The 23,707-nt window shown below is 36.0% G+C and overlaps 1 long non-coding RNA gene across 1 annotated transcript in view; it reads right to left on the minus strand.

The window, feature by feature from the left end:
• The window catches only part of LOC135275613 (uncharacterized), a 36,062-nt gene that overhangs the window by 2,759 nt on the left and 9,596 nt on the right, over positions 1 to 23,707 (minus strand). Inside the window, exon 3 of the long non-coding RNA XR_010343229.1 lies at positions 8,286 to 8,346. This is a non-coding gene — a long non-coding RNA (uncharacterized LOC135275613). The remainder of the gene's footprint in view (positions 1 to 8,285; positions 8,347 to 23,707) is intronic.

A 23,707-nucleotide genomic window follows, 5' to 3' on the forward strand; every position in this document is an offset into this window, starting at 1 on the left:
GCCACTATGCCTGGCCTATTGCTATCTGTTTCTAATGTTGCTAAGCTGTTTTCGCTTAGATGCCTTCAAGTACTGTGATCTGACTTCACTATATCTAGCCTGTGTCTTCATTTCCTCTCTTCCACTTTTAAAGAATGTACCAAAGTGGGATCTCTAACTTCGGTTCCTTGTAATCTTGTGTTCTATGTCCATGTCAACACGAGGCATCTTCTTTCAATAGTTTCTCAATAACATTATATTTATTAAGAAATGCTTTAAATATGTTATATGTATAAGATATCTTTCCCTAATTCCCAAAACAGTTTCAGGACACACTTTCCCCATGGATAAATTTTATTTTTCAATTTGGTAGGTGAGGCCCCTGAAGAGATACATTTTAAAGTTTTATTCATGTTCACATCATACCTAGAAGTTCCAATTTACAAACAAAACATTATTAAGCACCAGGGAATAATGCCAGCATTCTAAACTGACTCATATTTAAAACCTCTGAATCATTAATTTATTTAATTGTTGCTCTGATCTGTTATTTAAATTGACTCTCTGATTTAGGCTTTGACCTTTAAGTTTGTTGAAATTATCTTAGTCTTAGTTTTTCTCACCTTCAAATGATTATTACTTTCTCCAAATTGTTTCTAAGATTTTATCCTAGTATCTGCCAGAATAATTCCATTAAATACACCTTTCATCACTGTAAGTGACTTTCTTAAATATCGCCAGTAATGCTTTTTATCTGCAAAACAAAAGCCAGTTACAGACATTGTATTGACTTCTCTAACCTTTTCTAAGTTTTTGTATCAAATACAATACTTAAAATATTACCAAATGTTATTATTCTCCAATAATCTTAAAGGAGAAGAAAAGTAATTGAAATACAAAGTGGAATTTTGGTGCTTAAAAATTCCACAAAATATATAAACTTTCTTTGAGTGAGCTGTGTATTTTGTCTGTAATCTATCTCTTATAATCTTGACACTGTGCTTTTGGGAATGACACTGTTTTATTTACTCTTCAATTCCCCAAGCTGAAAAATGGCATAACATTCCCTAATCATCACTTTTCCATCAATACTCAACACTCAGCTAAAACATCTATTACTTTGTGAAGGCTTTCATTTTCCCACCTCCAGACAGATTCAAGGATCTGTTAATACTCTTCTGCTTCCCAATAACTTTCTGTCTTTAATTCCATCATACCATATATCACATTGAAGATTTATTGTTGACTTACTTGTCTGTCTTTGCCTTAAGACTTAAATGCAGGAAATATGACTTTTATCTCTGTCCATCATAAATATCACCTTTTTTGATAATTGCTATATGTTGAATAAAGACTAAAAGGAAGGACTCAAGTGATTGCATAGCATTCACAGCCTGATAGGTCAGACATGAAGCAAATGAATAGAAAGTAAAGAGAAAATATCATACTGAAGTATCTTGGAAAAAATAAAACAGTTTACATCTTGACACATGTCTCTAGTCTATCCTTTACCATTGAACAGTACTGAACAACAGACTCAGGTAAACTAAAAGAAAGAGCAGATGATCATGGCAAGGTTATTGAGTGTGCATGTGGCAGACATTCCCAGGGACAGAAATAAATATACATCAATACTAGGACAGGTAGCTGAGTCAGAAATGGAAATGTGTACAGTGAATTTTTTATGATAAAACAATGTCCAATGAAGCAGCAGTAGATGTAGAAATAATTTGTTAGCACAGAGAATTGGGAAGTTTCAAAGACTGCATAATTAAGGGAGTCCAATATAAGATAATCAATTATTATCTAATGTATGTTCTCACATTTGACAAAAGAAAAAAAACAAAGAAAAACTAGGCAGCATTATCTGCAAAATGAATCTAATCAGGTAGAGGTGGGGTAAACACAGTGATCAAGCAAATGAATCCACAGGAAACTAAGGACTCAGATAAGGAAGAAAGGGGGTTCAAGGGATTCACTAGGAACATGAACACCATGAGAGGAGATGAGTTAATACGTGCTTTAAAATTTGGTGTTAAAAGCACACTGGCCCAGGTATTGGTCAATCACAGCTTTCATTTTAGTCCTCCCATTAAGTTCTCATGTGATTTTGACAAGTCAGTGGTCTTTGATCCTCGCTCTTTGGATGTGTAAAAGGAACATGTTGATCAGATGGCAGCTGAATCTTAACCGTATGATAGTTTTCCTCTTTTGGCTGTTCTTCAAGAACATAATACCATTATTTTCCTGATATATATGGATGCCACACCCTACTGCAATTCCTGGTCCATAGTAAAAGTTGAATAGGGGTTTTCAAGTAGGGAATAAGACAATTACGTTTTGGTTCATTTTTATGTTTTAAAGTTAATAGCCACAAGTTTATAGGTATGACTTGTCTTCTATTTAATGTGATTTGAAGGAAAATGGGAAATTCCTTCATTTTTCCTAGAATTCCTAGAATTTCACAAAATTCTAAATATTACCAATTACAGTATGCTGGTGCTGTAAACATAATAAGAAACTTATCTTTACAGCACCAGCATACTGTAGTTGGTAAATAAATGTCACTCTGGCTTGTACCATGTTGGATTACATGTTAAAATTGGAAGATAATACTGACTCTTTTTGGGCATGTCTATATAAGCTCAGGAAAGCATTCGAGAAGAGAAAAAACATCCCTCTATAGGTTTTGAGCCTAAGCAGTTTCCTAATCTGCTTATTAAAGAGCACCAAATTAGTTTTTTACTAAGGACTCTAAAATTAGTTCTTTATCTTTTGTGCAACTATTAATAAAATGGCATCCTGAATCCTACTTTGCAATTCTTTTATAATTCCCTCAAGGCCATGTCAAAAAAGTTTTGCGGTAATATATCCAAATTTTAGCTTAACCTCATGTGAACCTTAAGTTTGAATGAAATAATAAATACTAAGTATCAACATAATGCCTAGTGCTTAGTAGGCACTCAATATAAGATAGCTGTAATCATGAAGAAATATATGATTATTATTTTATTTTACAAAAGGAAATGGAATCTCATAGAGACTTAGAGGTATACTTTGTATGGTTAATGTTCTTCTCAATTCCCTACACATTTTTCATATTTACATATATGATTTTATACAAAATATTATGCAAAATGAGAAATGTCCTTTAAGTGCTTTAATAAACTTTATCAGTGTTTTTTATTACATTAATATTTTGTGATGGGGAAAAGTTATATCAGCCACAAATCCTCACCTCTTCACTAGCAGACCACATGGTAAGTTCCAGACTGAATTTCTCTGAAGTCCAGGTAAATGAACTCAAGCCCATCCTTATCCCAGTTATGTGATGAAAGCCTGCTCTTCCTTAGGAAGGAAAGAGGAGGAGGAATTTGAATAGCATCTCTGTTGTGGAAGAGAGGGGATGATAAGAGTGCTTGTACATGATTTTTGTAAGTGATCTCCTTGCTACCCTTCTTTTTCTAAAACATCCTATATGGAATTACAAGATTAATCTCTCCAAACACAGTTCAGAGCATATATTTTTTTTCTGTTCAAAATCTTCACCAGCAAGTCAGAGCTGGCTGAATAAACGTTTAGCTCCCAGAATTAAGACAGACTTTGAGTTGATTATCATTAGGAATCTATTTCATCTCACCAATAATTTGGCATGGAAATCTATATGTGTGTTTATCCCATTGTCTGGCATCCTCTGGATTACTTAGAGGGGCAGGAAACCTACTACCTATTCCGTTTATATCTTGGACATCATAGATCTTCTAAACCTCATCTCTCCTTTGAATTTTGACATGTCTCCAACCAATTTTTCTGCTGCAGTCCTTATCCAAGCTTCAAGTCTCTCTCTAATAAAACTGTTTTCATAATCCTTGCCCCAGACTCTTCTCTTAGCGGGAAGTAATTTCTTCCCTGTGCTCACCTTGTGAGTGTAGTATTCCACTTTGCAGACCTTTTCCTATGTTTATTACTTTCTACCTTTATTTATAGACATTTTACAAAATGTTTCCATGCAACAATATTCTCACAAGTTGTCAATAGCAGTTAGTTGTGGGGAGTGGGGGTGAAAGCACACAAAACAATATACATTTATTTCATAACCATAAAATGGATATTGGTACACAGAATCTTCAGAATACTGAGGGGATTTTCAATTTTTGAATTTGCTAGGGTGGATGAAGAGTACACTGTGTATTTTCTTCTAAAATAACTTGATCATAGAATACTGTGTTTCATATGATTGAATTTCTTGTGGTAGTCTTCTTTTGGCTTTGTGGACTAATAGTTACGCTAACAATGCCTCATCTCTACTATTTAAATAGAAAGTCATTAAAGGCCTCAGCACGTTTTATATAGCTTTGCAACTGCCACAGTGACTTCCCACTGCCAAGTACTTGGTAAATATTAAAAATGTTTGAATAATCAAGTGATTAATGAATTATTGGGCAACAGATGAGGTTTCCATCTTTGTTGAGTTTTCGTAGAGGTGAGTTTTTTTATTGTTATAAATATATCTATGAATATAAAACTAATCCTTCTCTTTTAACCTTCTCCTGCTGTTTTCTTCTTGCTCATTCCTGTTGTACTACCCTTTTAGACATAACAAATATCTGAGTACCTAATATACGCCAGAAAATGCAGTCAATATTTTGCATGTGTTGTGTCCCTTAGTACTTTTGATTGTTCTATGACATAGGGATTATTATCCTAATTTACAGATGTGCAAAATTAGATTCAGAGAAGTGAAGTGAATTTTCTAAGGTACAACTACTAAATATCATGACCAGAATTCAAACCACAGAATATCTAGGTCAAATCTCAGGCACCTGCTTGACAAATCATTCCACTAAAGTATGTAACTATTCTCTTTTTTTGTTTGTGAGAATTGAACATACAGAAAACATGGTCCCTAATATAATGTGAGATGAACTCCTTCGCCTACACAAATGATGGAATCCTCAGCTCTCAAAGAGTGATACATGAAATCAAACATTCAACCAACATAATTCATTCCACTTCTTCCTAAATTTATTTTTCAATTCTAAGTTTCTCCAGGGATTAGATTAAAAGTCATGTGGAATCACATGGATGAAGAAATTTTCCTGCCAAATTAACTCCTCAATTTGTCAGATACTCTTGGGTAAATGATAAGCTTATTAGGAATTTGCATGACATTGGTCATTATATGGGCTTTTCAATTAGTTGAAAATTTCTTATTCTAAGATGAAGTCTCTGGTTTATGAAATTCTTAAGAGCATTCAACTTGTGAGTAATATACAAATAATAATAATTATGCATAGCTAAGGAGACCAGGTGCAGTGATTCATGTCTGTAATCCTAGAACTTTGGGAGGCCAAGGCAGGAGGATCATTTGAGTTCAGGAGTTCAAGATAAGCCCGGGCAACACAGTGAGAACTGGTCTACTAAAAATCAAAACATAAGTTAACTGGGTATGGTGGCATGCACCTGTAGCCCCAGCTACTTGGGAGACTGAGTCAAAAGGATTGATTGAGCCAGAGAATTTGAAGTTTTGAAGTTGCTGTGATCTTGTCACTGTACTCTAGCCTGGGTGATAGAACAAAACCCTGTCTTAAATTTATATATACATATAATTAAGTAATGGAACTATTAAAAATTAGTGAAACCCTTAAAATTTTATATTCTTAAATATTATGAATAACCTACTGTTAGGAATATCAAACATATATATGTTGTTTTTACAAAGGCTTTTAATGCCAATTGATATTAGCTCTGTTGGCAAACTGCAGCCCAGAGTGAATGTCATGTCAGCATGTCAACAGTACCAGAACTAAGAATAGGTGAAATATAGTCAGAGTTTCCAACTCTATAGACTTTCTCTACCTAACACCATGGAAAAAGTAGGAATTAGAGAGATGGAAAGAAAGTGATTGGTTTATGCCATTGGTTGAAGGAAATTTAATTATTATCTTTTCTGCTTTATGTGAATAAAATGTTCTATGATTATTTTAGACTTATTGATATTTGATTCATTAGAACATTACATCAACACCTCAAAATTCAAATCATATATGATAGAAATGGTGTTTGAGGTTTGAGAGAAGAAATGGGCATGAAAATGTCATTATACAAGCTATTTTTTCTCTGAGAAAAAGTGATGTTAGGCTATTCCTTCACCATAAAAGACTATGTTTTTCTATTAACACCTGGTGACACCATTCCTCTGTCCACACAGAATAGCTCCAGAAATAGCACTTGACCTGTATTGGTCCATTCTCATGCTGTTGATGAAAACATACCTGAGACTAGGTCATTTATAAAGGAATGAGGTTTAATTGCCTCGCAGTTAGACATGGGTGGGGAGGCCTCAGGGAACTTAAAATCGTGGCAGAAGGGGAAACAAACACATCCTTCTTCACATAGCAGCAGAAAAGAGAAGTGCTGAGCAAAAGGGGGAAAAGTCTCTTATAAAACCATCACATCTCACAAAAACTCACTCACCATCATGAGAATAGCACCATGGGGTTACCTGCCTCCATGATTCAATTACCTCCCATGGGGTCATTCCCATGACATGTGGGGATTATGGAAACTACAATTCAAGATGAGATTTGGGTGGGGATACAACCAAACAATATTATTCCACCTACTGTCCCTCCCAAATCTCATGACCTCACATTTTAAAACATAATCATGACTTTCAAACCATTCCCTAAAGTCTTATATCATTCCAGTATTAACTCAAAAGTCCAAGTCCAATGTCTCATCTGAAACAAGGCAACTCCTTTCCACCTATGAGCTTGTGAAATCATAATCAAGTTAGTTACTTCCTAAATACAATGGGGTACAGGCATTGGGTAAATACACCCATTCCAAATGGGAGAAATCAGTGAAAATTAAGGGGCTACAGGCCCCATGGAAATCCAAAATCCAGTAGAGCAATCATTAAACCTTAAAGTTCCAAAATGATCTCCTTTGCCTCCGTAACTCACATGCAGATTACACTGATGCAAGAAGTGGGCTCCCATGGCCTTGAACAGCCCCACCCCTGTGGGTTTGCAGGGAACAGCCTCCTTCCAGGCTGCTTTCATGAGCTGATGTTGAGTGTCTGCAGTTTTCCAGGTGCACAGTGCAAGCTTTTGGTGGGTCTACCATTCTGGGGTCTGAAGGGTGGTGGTCTTCTTTTCACAGTTGCACTAGGCAGTGCCCCAGTGGGGACTCTTATCTGGGGGCTCCAAACCCACATTTCCCTTTCACAATGCTCTAGCAGAGGTTTCTTATGAGGTCTTCTCCCCTGCAGCAAACTTCTGCCTGGACATAAAGGTGTTTACATACATCTTTTGAAATCTAGGCAGAGGTTCTCAAACCTCAATTCTTGTCTTCTGTGTACCTGCAGTCCCCAAATCATATGTAATCTGCCAAGGGGTTTACATCCTCTGAGGAAATGGCCTGAGCTGTACATTGGCACCTTTTAGCTACAGCTGGAGCTGAAGCAGCTAGGATGCAGGGCACCATGTTCTGAGGCTGCATGGAACAGGAGGACCCTGGGGCCAGCCCAGGAAACGAAAGCCTGCAATGGGAGGGGCTGCTTTGAAGGTCTCTGACATGCCCTGGAGACATTTTCCTTATTGTCTTGGTGATTAATATTTGGCTCCTCATTACTTATGCAAATTTCTGCAGTGAGTTTGAATTTCTCCCCAGAAAATGAAATTTTCTTTTCTATTACATTGTCAGGCTGCAAATTTTCCAAACTTTTATGCTCTGCTTCCTCTTGAACACTTTGCTGCTTAGAAATTTATTCCACCAGATATCCTAAATCATCTCCCTTAACTTCAAAGTTCCACAGATCTCTAGGGAACAGGTAAAATGCCACCAATCCCTTTAAATAGCAAAAATGACCTTTACTTTAGTTCCCAAAAAGTTCCTAATCTCAATCTGAGACCACTTCAGTCTGGACCTTATTGTCCATATCACTATCAGCATTTTGGTAAAAGCCATTCAACAAGTCTCTATGAAGTACCAAGCTTTCCCACGTTTCTGTCTTTAGAACCCTTGAAGTCTTTGGGAAGTTCCAAACTTTCCCACATTTTCCTATCTTCTTCTGAGCCTTTCCAAACTGTTCCAACCTCTGCCTATTACCCAGTTCCAAAGTCACTACCCCATTTTCAGGTATCTTTATAGCAGCTCCCCACTACTCAGTACCAATTTACTATTATTATTAGTTTGTTTTCATGCTCATGAAGACATACCTGAGACTAGGTAATTTATAAAGGAAAGAGGTTTAATTGACTCACAGTTCAGCATGGCTGGGGTGGCCTTACGACACTTACAATCATAGTGGAAGGTGAAGCAAACACATCCTTCTTCACATGGTGGCAGGAATGAGAAGTGCTGAATAAAAGGAGGAAAAGCCCCCTATGAAACCATCAGAATTTGTGAAAACTCACTCACTATCATGAGAACAGCATCATGAGAGTAACCACCCCCATAATTCAATTGCCTCCCACCAGGCCCATCCTAGGACACTTGGGGATTATGAGAGCTACAATTCAAGATAAGATTTGGGTGGTGACACAGCCAAACCATATCATGACCCAAAAAGTACCAGCTGATAGGATGACCTTTAAAATATGAGGTTGTTTGAATTGAGAGTTTTCCCTAATAGGCAAGATACTGGCTTAAAAGTCTATTTCTCTTCAAGTATTTAAATGTGGGTTGTCATATCAGGTATATATCACCTCAATAATATTTCATAACACTAATTTATAAGATATAAGAATGTATTTGATGGTATGACACTGAACACTGATACTCAGATGCAGTTAGCTAGGTTCTCAATCTTTTTGTAGGTTGTCTAATTTGAGTTATTTCTATGGACTCTGTCTGTTGCCTGCTGCCTGGCCCCAGGGTGACATGGTGGGTGCATGTGAGCATCAAATACTTAATTAGCTGCTCAAGATGGGGAACTCACCTTCCCCTTAGACAGGACCTTGCAACTGGGTCAAGACAGTTTCAGGTCAGCTAGACTTGTCATTTATCTCTGTACTTCCTGTCAGTCAACTCTGTTAGACTTCCTCAGTTTTACTTTCTGTCAATGACTTTTTTTTTTCCTCTCATTCCTTCTTACTCCCTCTTATGTTTTCTATCTTTCTGCTCTTCCAGGTTATTTTTACCTCTCTTCCTATATTTTTATGCCTTTGTCCCTTCATGCAGTCCATTGTAGTTTACTTCCTACTATTTCTCCAACTCCATTTATTTTATTTTACCTTTTTCCCTTCTTTCTTCTAAAAGCGCCCCCTAAGACATTAAGTTGATTAATTAAAATTATTAGAGTTACTTTTAACATTGCCTTTTGTCATCATTATAAATGTTTTAAGGGTTTCTTGTGGTAGGGGTATAGTTCCTTGTTCCCCCAAAGTATAGATTGACTATTAGGTCTTTGCTTAACTCTGGCCACTTATCATTAAGAGAAATGAATGTCCCTGAAGTTGCTGTCTAACCAGATTGCAGTTCTGCTGGGCTGCAGCTACTAGAGGGAACATTTTAAATCACAGCAAACTTTGAAGTATGAGGTTGGGGAGACAGGGTCAAAACAATCCTAATTTCCCAGGTGAGTGTTGGCATCACACACACACACAAAATCAAACAAAAGTGATTATGACCTGAATTGGTCTTCAGGGCTAGATTACAGAGAATCACCATAACTTCAGAAAAACTTTAACCCTCACCACCCCCGTGTGTTATCCAGGAGAAAGTGTCTTCCTGTTACTGGCTGCCCTTGCAGAAAAACAAGCTTTTATTATTCCCTTGGACCAGGGACCTTTCATATTCAATCTCACAGGCAAGCTACAGCTTTTTCTGCTATAACAGAGCCCTGTAATTACAGTTATTAATCTTAAAATCATGGGCTGTAATTTCAAAGGTTTCTTGTAACCTGAAAGTCTTTCAGAATATAATCGTGCAAAAAATAAATCACTCTCTGCAAGTGATGTCTATGCTTGGTAAATGCCGGCAGTAAGAAGGATATAAACATATTCCCCAAACGGGTACCATAAACTGGGAAATGACACAGTGTCTACCATAAACATGTCTTTGCCATAGTCTTGCCTAAAAATCTTCTTACTCATGAACCTTAGAGAAGCCTTTCAAATGCTATTTCAAAAATAAAATCAATTAACCTGCAGAAAGTCTAGCTGGCCTGAAAAGTTTCCACCACATTGGCTGCATTTTCCAGCATCCTTCCCTCTCCTCCTTTATCACTTCCTTTCCAGTCACTGCTCCATCGCTGGGATGAGACAAGCACCCCTCAGTACCAATGAAAATAGTGAAGGTCTTCTCTGAAGAAAAGCAAACCCTTTTTCCTGAAGTACTTCACAAACTGCCTGTCTGCCTACTGTATTCTATGTAATGAAGGTGTTTAGTTATATATCTATATATGTGTGTATATATATATGTATGTATATGTATATATATGTATATGTAGCATATGTGTATGTGCATGTCTGTATGTGTTACAAATGCACTCCAGAGGGGAGAGCTGTTGAGTTAATATCACTAATGTCACTTAATACATGAACTTATTTAATTAGTAGTTTCAAAGAACAGGATTGCTAAGGGAATAGGATCAATAGCAAACAAATTTTCATGTAGGAGAAGCAAGAAAAAAAGTCTGTGGTCCTAATACTACAGAAAGAGTAGAATAGGGACTCCATGGGGGATGAGTGCAAAGTGACTTGCTCTCATATGCTTTTCTCTCATCTTGGCTCCTTGACTAGTCATCCTGCTTGCCTAGTCAGTCCTATAATTTTACGAAGTGCCTATCTGCTTTAGCTGACTGTCTTGAATGTGATTCCTTGCTGGCATACATTCCATACCAAACTGGGCACATTATTTTTCAGAATCTTCTCCTTTCTATATTTTGGGTATGCTCATTCTTCAACTCTTACCCCCCAACAATATTCAGCCTTCTCCTATAGCTAATAGTTGTTCCCACTATGTTGTGACAGTATGCATTCGCATCTTGATTAGACAATTCATGATGAGGAGGCAGTGGGATATTGTCATTATAAATGACAGAGTAGAGCTTTCCGAATCTTCAAAGCCAACATGCTGTGCACATACTGACTTTGTTACACTGCCTACCTCCTAACACTTGATGAGGAATGATAAAATGCAGAAATACTGAATTCGTTGTATGTATATTTGGAGGTGGCAGGGAGAAGAGGAGCCTGGAAAATCAGTAAGATCAGCTGTTTTGGAATTGTGTGGCTATAAGATCTTAAAATCTTTGTCTAAAATAACTGAGAAACGAGACTCATGAGCTTATATTTGTAATGAGTTAATATTCATGAAGACTTAGATCACTGCCTGGCCTGTATGTGAGGGTTTGCTAAATAAATAAATTAGTGTATCTTTTCCTGGAGCAGATAGAAACACAGGCACTAACATAAAGGAGAGACTGTGCCATGAATCAGGAAAGGAGTTTTTAATTTGATGATATGGAATAGCTAATATCAATGCTAAAGTTTAATTTTAGTGCATTTCAGTAGATAATAGATTGACAGTAAAAAATGGAATGATTATGGTATTTCATTGGGGAGCATTTTTCTCATAGAATGCATAAAAACAAAATATGATAAACAGTTTTGCAGATGGAGAAAGTTTAATGATATTTTGGAGTCATTTTGTTTGTACCCTAGATAATAAGCATGAGATTTAGTATGGATTTGTTTGATTTCCTTTTCCATCTGCAACAAACCTTAGCTAACTGGATGTGTTGATTTTAGTCTTTTCATTTATATTGTAATTCAGGTTAATATTAAAGTTCTCATTTATAATCTCATACATCGAATATATCTGCCTCATTTTAATTCATTTTTCTTTCTTCTCATTTTCTGCACTCAATTTTCTTTGAGACTTTTTTTTAACCCCTTAGCTGAGACTAACATTTTTTTTGACATTTATTTGTTCTAATGAACAAAGCAATATTTACTCAACACTAGCAATTTGACATCACATTTATTTCTCTTATAATTTAACTACCTTTCCTTTTTGGTAAAGATTTCACCTAGATTTGTCAAGGACTTAAATAATAATATTTGTTCAAAATATATATATTTTTTTAGTTGTTCCCTTAAAAGAGTAAGCATAGTATCATAGACAAAGCACAAGGTTTAACCTCTGATTAACTCTGAATCTTAGTTCTGCTGCTTACCAATGCATGGTCTTAGATATTTCAACATTATATTTTTTTGCTTATCTACCAAACTGAACAGATGTAATGGTTGTCCTTCTAATCTTACAAGATTTGTGACAGAGCAATAAATTGAAGATGTTAAAATTACATTACAATTACAAACTAGTATATGCCTGTCCATTATAAACTTATTATAGGACATAAGCTTATTAAATACCAGCTCTTTCAATTAATATATCTGTATACATCAATGACTTTTTACTGACTCAGAAGGCATTTATGGATATCACTTTTTATTGCCATTATTAAGATCATCAACTATCAACATGTTGAATATGTTCAAAATCCAAACTTTTCCAACAATAGGGTTTTTTTTTTCCATACAATGGGATATATAGTCAACATATTCATAGACCCTCAGGATACTGAGAGAGGTAAGAACATGTGGACACTAATAACTCACCTTTTTGGGTGAGGAAAAAAATAAACCCACTGAAGTCAAAAATTTACCAAAGGTCATTGTTACAGGCCTGAACTGTGTCTTCCTCAAATTTATATGTTGACGTCCTAACCCTCAGTACCTTTTAATATGACTGTATTTGGAGGCTTGCTATTTATAAATTTATTTAGAGACAGAAGTCTCACTGTGTTACTTAGGCTAATCTTGAACTCCTGGCCTCAAGCAATCTTCCTGCGGTTGCCTCCCAATGTACTGGGACTACAGGCGTGAGCCGGCATGCTTGGCTGAGATAAGCTCTTTAAAGAGGAAATAGAGTTAATATAAGAATATTAGGGTGGTGACTACCCAACTGTGACTGTTATCCTTACAGGAAGAGGAAATTAGGATAACATAATGACCGTGTAAAATCAGATGAAGATGAAAGTCATCTACAAACCAAAGCAAAAGCCCTCAGAAGCAACTAAACCTGCTGACACCTTCAGCTCAACAGCTAGCCTCTAGAATTGCAAGAGACATTTCTGTTGTTTAAACTACTCATTCTCTGTGGTACTTCATTATGGCAAACTTAGCAAACTGGTACACTAATTTAAAGCAGATGCAAACTAAATCTCAGGTATCTCCAACCCTTGCTCAAATATTATTTTTACCACATTATAATGTTCCCAAATTTTGTTTTGAAAAATATTCTCTAATTAAGGAGATAATAACTTAAGTGACAGAATAAATAGGAAAACAGTTAACAATTACAGAGTGAAGAAAATGCCCTGAAGGAAATATTTTAGAATGACATCAAGTCAGATGCTACAGTTTAGCTAATGTAGACATTGACTAATAACTGTAAATGTTCATAGTTGACTCAGGTCATGAAACTTGCCTAGCAAAAACAAAATATTATTTGAATTCTAGACTGTCTGAGTAGAACTACATGGCAAACATGGAATAAATCTTCTAGAGTTATGTAATAAAAAATCATTAACAGAAATATAAGTATAGAAAGAAGTTTATAAATTATATAAGAACAACAGTAAAAGTATGAGGCTTACATTAGTTATCCGGGGTAGTGGTGAAGCCCTTAGCCCAGAGATGGCCTTCATAGTGATGATCACATTATAGACTCCCCTTGCTTAATCTCCTGCAATACTTTCCTGTTCCTGTATGCCACAGTGGCTTGTGCCTTAAACTGTTCTGCATCATACTGGTCATCTTGAATCCCAGAAAATAGATGCTGAATAAACACTTTTTCAATGGATGCATCAGAAAACAAATGGGTAAGAAAATACCATTAGTTTTCATCTATAATCAAGCTGATGAAAGGTACCACCATCAGAGCCTACCCCTCCACCACCACCAAAAAAAAAGGAAAGAAAAATTGTATGCTGTCAATAGGGACAGAAGTGTGAAAGAAAGCGAAACCACGAAGTTATTAGAGAAGAAATCATGACTCCTGTGGGACAGCTAATCCTAAATAGTCAAATCAGAATCATGAGGTTAGTGTTCAATGGGATTCTGATAAAATTGTAATGATAAAACTCAAGCCAACGTATGCTTCTGCACAAAGCTACAAGTAGAGATCTACTCTCTAATTGCATTTCTGCAAAAAACCTCTCATTCACATGCCTTCCCTGACCTTTATCTTTGAAATTGTCTTTTTAAAAAAAAAAAAAAAGGAAGAAAGAGAGAAAAAAAGAATGAATGAGAGGAAGAAAAAAGGAAGAGAAAGAGGGAGAGAAAATGGGAGTATTGCTTTATTGCCCAGGCTAGAATGCAGTCTAGAAATGGGTATTGAAAACCTCTTTTATGCCAATAATTGTGCTTAACAATGGAGACAGGAAGGAATAAGGGAAGAAAATAACAAACAAGCAGCCAACCAATATTTCATTTAAACCTATGAAATGCTATGCAATTACTGAGGAGTGATTTACTTCCAATTATGTAGTCACTTTTGGAATAGCTGTGATGTGGTACTGATAAGAATGTATGTTTTGTGTATTTGAAGTGGAGAGTTCTATAAATGTTTATTAAGTTTACTTGTTCTGGGTCTGAGTTCAAGTCCTGGATATCCTTATTAATTTTCTGTCTCGTTGATCTGTCTAATATTGACAATGTGATGTTAAAGTCTCCCACTATTATTCTGTGGGAGTCTAAGTCTCTTTATAAGTCATTAAGTACTTGTCTTATGTATCTGGGTGCTCCTGTATTGGGTGTGTATATATTTAGAATTGTTAGCTCTTTTTGTTGCATTGATCCTTTTGCCATTATGTAATGTCCTTCTTTGCCTCTTTTGCTCTTTGCTGCTTTAAAGTCTATTTTATCAGAGGCGAGAATTGCAACTCCTGCTTTTTATTTATTTATTTATTTTTGCTCTCTGGTTGGTAAATCTTCCTCCATCCTTTGTTTTGAGTCTTTGTGTATCGTTGCATGTGGGATTGGTCTGGATGCAGCATACCGATGGGTTTTGGCTTTTTATCCAGTTTGAATAATAATATATATGATTTTAATACTGCCATTTGATGCTAGCTGGCTGTTTTGTCCATTAGTTGATGTAAATTCTTCATTATGTTGATGCTTTTTACTTTTTGATATATTTTTGGAAAGGCTGATACTGGTTGTTCCTTTATATGTGCAGTGCTTCTTTCAGAAGCTCTTGTAAAGAAGGCCTGGTGGTGGTGAAATATCTAAGTACTTGCTTGTTCGCAAAAGATTTTATTTTTCCTTCGCTTGTAAAGCTTAGTTTGGCTGGATATGAAATTCTGGGTTGAAAGTTCTTTTCTTTAAGGATGTTGAATATTGGCCCCCACTCTTTTCTGGCTTGTAGGGTTTCTGCTGAGAGATCTGCTGTAAGTCTGATAGGCTTCCCTTTGTGGGTAACCTGACCTTTCTCTCTGACTGCCCTTAGCATTTTCTCCTTCATTTCAACCCTAATGAATCTGACGATTATGTGTCTTGGGGTTGGTCTTCTTGAGGAATATCTTTGTGGTGTTCTCTGTATTACCTGGAGTTGAATATTGTCCTGTCTTACTAGGTTGGGAAAGTTTTCCTGAAAAATATCCTGAAGAGTATTTTCCAACTTGGATTCATTCTCTTCATCACATTCAGGTACACCTATCAAATGTAGATTAGGTCTTTTTACATAGTCCCATATTTCTTCAAGACTTTGCTCATTCCTTTTTATCCTTTTTTTTCTAATCTTGTCTTCTCATTTTATTTCATTAAGTTGGTCTTCGACCTCTGATATCCTTTCTTCTGCTTGATCAATTCAACTGTTAAAACTTGTGCATACTTAGCAAAATTCTCGTATTGTGTTTTTCAGCTCCATCAATTCACTTATATTCCTCTCTAAATTGTCTATTTGCGTTAGCATTTTGTCAAACCTTTTTTCAAAGTTCTTAGTTTCTTTGCATTGGGTTAGAACAAGTTCTTTTAATTCACAGAAGTTTCTTATCATCCACTTTCTAAAGCCTAATTCTGTTAATGGAAAGCACTCGTTCTCCATCAGGCCTTGTTCCATTGCTGATGAAGAACTGTGATCCCCTGTAGAGAGAGAGAGATGTTCTGATTTTGAGAATTCTCTGCCTTTTTAGGCTGGTTTCATCCCTTCATTATAAATTTATCCATCTGTCGTCTTTGTAAATACCGACTTTCTAATTAGGTCTCTGAGTGGACGTCCAACTTGTTGATTCCCAGTGCCGAAATCTGAGCAATCCACTGCACCGGCCAAAACAGCAGTGTTAAGATTGATAGTGCTTTTCTGCCCAGGAATCTCCAGTCTGGCTCCCTTCTTGAGTCCATCTTTCAATCAGCTAAATAGGTGACTTTGCCTTCCTGGAGCTCCAAACGTTGGCCAAAAGGGGACCCAGTCCCACTTACTCTGCACCAAGAACCACCACGCCAAGGCGCCGGCAAAACCGCCACACCAGCCATGAGAGTCGCACTGGCAACCCATGGGGCTCCTCCACTAGGAATTTCCTGGTCCGTGAGCAACAAAAATTTGTCTGAAAGTGTGGCGTCCTCTCGTTCTCTGCACTTTCACTGGGAGCTACAATCCTGAGCTGCTAGTGATCAGCCATCTTGGATCTCTCACTCGAAATTAAGTCTTTTTATAGCATTTTCCTTGCTTAAAGTGCCATTCAGTTAAATAAAGTCAAACATTTAAAAATAATTTCATCTCAGAAGCTGTTGTAGTCACTTATCAGTTCACTCACTAATTCAATGGCATTCTGTTCTTATAAAAATAATTAATTTTGATATTTTAATGTGTATAAAAACTGCAGCTGACTAATGCCTACTAAAAAACACATTTTCTGGGATGCAAAAAATATATATCATTATTCTAGACCTTAAACAGCATATAAATGACACAAATAAATGACTTTATTTAAATACATTGACATAGTTACAAAAGACAGTTTGAACTTTTGCATAACCTATGTAATTTATGCAGTATTAATTCCTAAAAGTCAGCTGTAAAACTTGGTACTGTACTTAGATTTGCTTTCTGTATTGATAAATGTTGAAATTGCAATTCTTAGCATTTGAAATAAAAATGATCCTAAAGGTTCTATAATGGCTGTTTGAGCTCCTCCCTCTCAAATCTGTGTGTACTCTGCTGGGAATTCACACTTAGATACTATAGAGAATCAATTTGTAAGGGAGTAGTCTTTATTTCACTTGGATGAACTAATTTTGTTTTAAATGAATATATTAGAAAATTTGCTTGGAAAGTACTGATATATAGTACATTATAAAAGAGAATATATTAAATCTTTCCATTTGGTAATACAGGAAACCAAAAATCTGCTGAATTCATGAACATATTTTAAGAATAATACTATTTGAAAAATAGTTTGATTATAATCAAATTATAGAGCGGACTGGCAGTGGACCTTTTTGGACCTTATAGGGCTTCTCATTATCATGGCTACTTTTGCCTCAGTAATTCAACTAAAGCAATTATATTATGAAATACTAACATTTTTTCATTGTTTTGCTTGTTTGTTTGTTTTTTAAAAAACTAGTAACTTTAAATGAATGAGATAAATGAGACAGTAAAAATTACGTAATATTTATAAAAACAGCAACATGGAAAATTTTTAACAACCACAAAAACACAAATAAGCAACCAGAGGAATCAAATAGTTGCTTGCTTAAAGTCCAATGTTTTTAATTAGACCAACACATTTTATTGTAGGTATAAATGTTACTTTCCTGCAAGCAAAATTACAACTGAAAAAAAATGCTTCCATCAGAGGAACACAAAGACCGTTAGCTTGTGGATACGAGCTGAGTTTGCTTGAGTTAAATTTTGAAAATTCATTTTCTGTCTTTGAGCAAGAGACTATAAACTCCTAGAAAAGCAGAAACTTTTGACAGTACTTTCTCATAGACTCCACAGTACTTCTTAATAAAGACTTGAGTGACCAGAGGACTAACTAGGCACAGTTTAATGTTGTTTCTTTTGAGAAACACTATCTGCGAAGTATTTCCTGACATGTTTGTTTACATTTATCCACTGACCCTGGCACCTTTTGATAGACCTGTGTGATCCTAGGAAATTACAGCAGCCCAAAACTCTGGTTTTGGTTCATACAAAGTTAGGTTCAAATTGCAGCTTTACTCCTTCTCTGACCACGTGAGTTTGAGTAAGTTACTTAACTCCACAGTTCAAACCGTGTTGGGACTCCTCAGCAAACTCAGAGGAATACTGCAGGATATTTTTATTTTCCAAGAAAAGCACAGGGATACTCAACATCTGTCAGAATCAGGGAAGTTACTAACTTATTTCACAGTTTCAACATTAGATTACACTTGTTCTTTTCCATGATGTATCTTTTCTGCATCTGTGTATGATATAATTTAAAAACAAAAGCAAACAAAAACCTATGTAATTCATGAAGACCAGTAAAGAATAGAAAATGAGATTAATGATTCCAATGTGATTCTGAGATTTGGGAAATTGGGAAGTGCCCAATAGGCACACACATCCCATTAGTACCTAGCTGTTGTTATCTAAGAAACTGAAATTATTTTCCTTTGAATTTACATGATTTTTAAATCAGCTACTAGCTTTTTAAAACATAAACACTTAAATTGTTTAGACCTATACTACTTAATATATCAAACTATTAGGCATTTAGTTTGACCTAACAGCCATGAAAATGTTAATGAATCACTAAGAATACTGTGATAAGAACCTTTAAAAATCAATGACTTCAAACCTATTTCTTCATCTCAAAGAGGAAGCAGTGCCAACTTTTAAAATTATCATGGGGCTTAAATCAAGAAACTTTTCTACAATGCCTGAAATATGCAAGTATACCTTATTTTATTGTGTTTCATGTTATTGCTTTTGGCAGATACTGCATATTTCACAAATTAAAAGTTTGTTTGTAGCAACCCTGGGTTGAGCTAGTTTATCAGTACCAATATATTAACAGTATGTATTCACTTTATGTCTTTGTGTCATGTCTTTATAATTCTTGGATTATTTGAAACTTTTCATTTGTATTGTATCTGTTATGGTGACCTATGGTAATATGAGATCTTTGATGTTACTATTATGATTGTTTGGGGGTACCATGAATTATGCCTAAATAAGACAGCAAACTTAATTGATAAATATTGTGTGTGTGTTGACTGCTCCACCAGTTGGCTGTTCCTACAACTCTCTCCTTCTCCATCACTTTTGATCAAAATCTGTATGTGACTAATCATTTTTTACGAAGGCATGTCTCCAGTTTTGATAGACTGAAAGCTAGACTTCTTGTACCAAATAACTAGCCAAGTTGTGAGTACGAAAGATAAGCTCTTGAAGAAAATTGGAAATGCTACTCCAGTGAACATATAAATGACAAGAAAGTAAACAGCCTTACTACCGATATGGAGAAGTTTTAGTGATTTGCATAGACAATCAAGCCAGCTACAGCATTTCCTTAACCAAAGTTTAATTGAGAGTAAGGCCGTAACTCTCTTCAATTCTGTGAAAACTGAGAAAGATGAAGAAGTTGCAGAAGAAAAGTCCAAAGGCAACAAAAGTTGGTTTGTGAGGTTTAAGGAAAGAAGCTATCTCTGTAGCATAAAAGTACAAGATGAAGCAGAAAGAGCTGATGCAGAAGCTACAGGAAATTATCCAGAAGATCTAGCTAAGATCATTGATGAAGGTAACTTTACTGAGCAGCATATTTCAGTGTAGATGAAACACTCTTTTATTAGAAGAAGGTGCTATCTAGAATTTTTCTAGCTAGAGAGAAGTCAATGACTGGCTTCAAAAAACAGGTTGCTCTCTTGTTAGGGGCTACCACAGCTGGCGACCTTAAGTTGAAGCCAATGCTTATTTACCATTCAGAAAATCCTAGAGCCCTTAGCAATTATGCTAAAACTACTCCGCCTGTGTTCTATAATTGAAAAAAAAAAAAAAAAAAAAAAAAAGCCTAGTTGACAGCACATGTATTTACTGCATGGTTTACTGAACATTTTAAGCCTACTATTGAAATCTATTCTACAGAAAAAGATTCCTTTGAAAATATTGCTGCTTATTGACAATGCACTTTGTCACCCAAAAGTACTGATAGAGATGTATAAGGAGGTTAATGGTTATGTGTATGTATGTCGATGCCTGTTAACATAACATCCATTCTGCAGCCCATGGATTGAGAAGGAATTTTGAATTTCAAGTCCTACTATTTAAGAAATACATTTTATAAGGCTAATGCTGCCATAGTCATTCCTCTAATGGACCTGGGCAAAGTAAATTGAAAACTTTGTGGAAATGATTCACCATTCTAGATATCATAATGGACATTTGTGATTTACTACAGGATGTCAAAATATCAATATTCACAGGAATTTGGAAAAAGTTGATTCCAACGTTCATGAATGGCTTTAAAAGATTTAAGACTTCTGTGGAGGAAATAACAGCAGATGTGAAAGAAATGCCAAGAGAATTAGAAGTGGAGCCTGAAGATGTAATTATATTATTGCCATCTTATGATAAAACTTACATAAATAACAATTTGCTTCTGACAGACAACAAATAAAAGTGGTTTCCTTTTTTTTCTTTTTGAGACAGAGTCTCACTCTGTTGTCCAGGCTGGAGTGCAGTGGCATGATCTCAGCTTACTGCAACCTCCGCCTCTTGGGTTCAAGTGAGTCTCCTGCCTCAGCCTTCTGAATAGCTGGGATTACAGGCCCACACCACCATGCCTGGCTACTTTTTAAATTTTTAGTAGAGACAGGGTTTCACCATATTGGTCAGGCTGGTCTTGAACTCCTGACTTGGTGATCCACCCACTTTGGCCTCCCAAAGTGCTGAGATTACAGGTGTGAGCCACCGCACCCAGCCAAAAGTGGTTTCTTGAGATGGAATCTACTCCTGGTGAAAATTCTGTGAACATTATGGGACTAACATCAAAAGATTTAGAATATTACTTAAACTTAGCTGATAAAGTGTGGCAGGGTTTGAGAAGAGTCCCTCCATATTTGAAAGAAGTTCTACTGCGGATAAAATGCTATCAAACAGCACCACATTTTACAGAAAAATCTTTTGTGGAAAAAAGTACCAACCCATGCAGCAAACTTCATTGCTCTCTCATTTTAATTTCCACAGCCACCCTTACCCTGATCAGAAACCACCACCGTGATCAGTCAGCAGTCATCAAAATAGAGGCAAACGCTCCACCGGCACAAAGACTAGGACTAGTTGAAGGCTCAGATGATCACTAACAATAAAGTATTTTAAATTAAGATACATATATATTTTTTGTATACATAATGCTATTGTACACTTAACAGACTGCAGTATAGTGTAAACATAACTTTTATGTGTACTACAAAATCAAAAAATTAATGTAGCTCACTCTTTTTATTGCAATATTCACTTTATTATGATGGTCTGGAACTGAACTCAAAATATCTCTGAGGTATGCCTGTATTAAGAAATCAAGAACTAAAAGATGTTCTGTTTGTGTTTATTATTTTAGGTGCAAAGGACTTTCAGTTTAATTTAATTGATCTTTATTATTATATACATATTCATCCTAAATCCTCACTATCTTTTTTTACTTTTCAACCATTACATAAGCAAAATTAGCAGCAGCACCAAAGCTCACAGCGGGACCTCCACTTTCTTAATTCTTCCTGTCTAAAACTGCAGTAAGCAAATAAATCTAAATTGTTTTTAGTAAACATTTTTTTACCAGAACTTATATTTCACTATGTAAAAGTAAATCTTAGGAAGCTAAAATAACTACATATATTTACTTTAAAAAAAATCACACCTTATTTGTGATGTTTTGAGCACAATTCACATTAAATGCAACTATAATACATATTCCACTGGTCCTGGCCATGAGAAATGAGTACATAGAATAGGAACCAAATATTTTCAGCTAAGAGAAATTCAACTATGACCATACTAGAATTAATATGGCATAAGGTGCTTGAGAATTTTTTTTACAGTAGGCATTGAAACAAGTTGTGTTTTCTTTCATTTTTATTTAACTAAACATGCAACTTATTGGAGCCCAATTGTTCTGGAAACATTCCTAAGGTAGGTTTATCCTAATCAAGCCTCTTTCTCTCTCTCCCTTTCTCCTACCATCTTTCCTTTAAAAATGTGTTTGACCCTGGGGATACAGCAGTGAATGAGATACAACATAACTTTTAACCTCAAGGGACTCACAGCATGGTGTACCTGGTTTTAAAACTGAACCTAATCAATATACAAAGATCTGAGACTAGCAAAAAGTAAATTTCAGAGGATTTTTTTCCTTTTATTCAATCACTTTTATTACACATTTTTAAGACTTTGTGATATCCCCTAAATGACAAATGGTTTAGACTGTCTAGCATGTATGAAAGAGGAAGCCAGAAAGGAAGAACGGAGGTCAGGTGTGGTGGCTCACACCTCTAATCCCAGCACTTTAGGAAGCTGAGGTGGGTGGATCATAAGGTCAAGAGATGGAGATTGTCTTGGCCAACATGGTAAAACCCTGTCTCTACTCAAAATACAAAAATTAGCCGGGCATGGTGGCGTGAGCCTGTAGTCCCAGATACTCAGGAAGCTGAGGCAGGAGAATTGCTTGAACCCAGGAGGCGGAGGTTGCAGTGAGCAGAGATTGTACTGCTGCACTCCAGCCTGATGACAGAGCAAGACTGTCAAGAAAGAAAGAGAGAAAGAGAGAAAGGAAAGAAAGGAAGAAAGGAAGAGAGAAAAAAAGAGAGAAAGAAAGAAGAAAGGAAAGAAGGAAAGAAAGAAAGAAAGAAAGAAAGAAGAAGAAAGAAAAAAAGAAAGAAAGAAAAGAGGAGGGTGGGAGGGAAAGAGAGAGAAGGAGGGAGGGAAGGAAGGAAAGAAGGAAGGAGGGAGGGAGGGAAGGAAGGAAGGAAAGAAAGAAAGAAAGAAAGAAACAAACAAACAAACAACAGACCAAGCAGGATATATATATGTTTGCTGTGGTGTTTGGATTGAATTATGTGGGCTACTGAGAGATTTTGAATAAGGAAAATGATATGATCAAAATTCAGCATTGGAAGTATCATTTGGGTGCAGCATAAAAAAGGGTTGAAGGAGAGTGTAGGTATCTTAAAGCAATATTAGATACAAGATATTTCAGTAGTCTAGTTGACAAAAAAACAGGGATTAATAATGAGGATAGAAGAAAAGATGTTTGTGCTCTGGGCACAATGTGTCGGCTCTCCAGGATCAGGCAGATCATTCCCCCATGGTATGTGTATTTGTGCATCATAGCATTTTACATTTCATAGACCCCAGGAGGGCATGTTTGGATAAGCCCACCTCCTGTCCCCAAGCCATGTATAATAAACCATATCTAGCACCATCAGTTTGCTCTGAAAAGTAATAGGTGGATAACAGGAATGGACAGGGCTGTCTACAGATGTATTTATGGTGATATCCTATAATAACAATATTACTGTCTAAGCCACAAACACAATCTTCATCTGACAAATAGAAAGCCAAGCCCTGTGTAATAATTACATACATACTTGTTTTAATGTTAAGTCATCTCCTTTCCTCCCACTGGGAGCAGGGCTACAGACGTGAAAAATGTGTTCTTTTCTGCTTATTTTTCCCACTCTTCCTT

Source organism: Aotus nancymaae, unplaced genomic scaffold (genome assembly GCF_030222135.1).
Source record: "Aotus nancymaae isolate 86718 unplaced genomic scaffold, 86718_ANA_hifiasm-v0.15.2.pri h1tg000017l, whole genome shotgun sequence".
NCBI classification, from domain to species: domain Eukaryota; kingdom Metazoa; phylum Chordata; class Mammalia; order Primates; family Aotidae; genus Aotus; species Aotus nancymaae.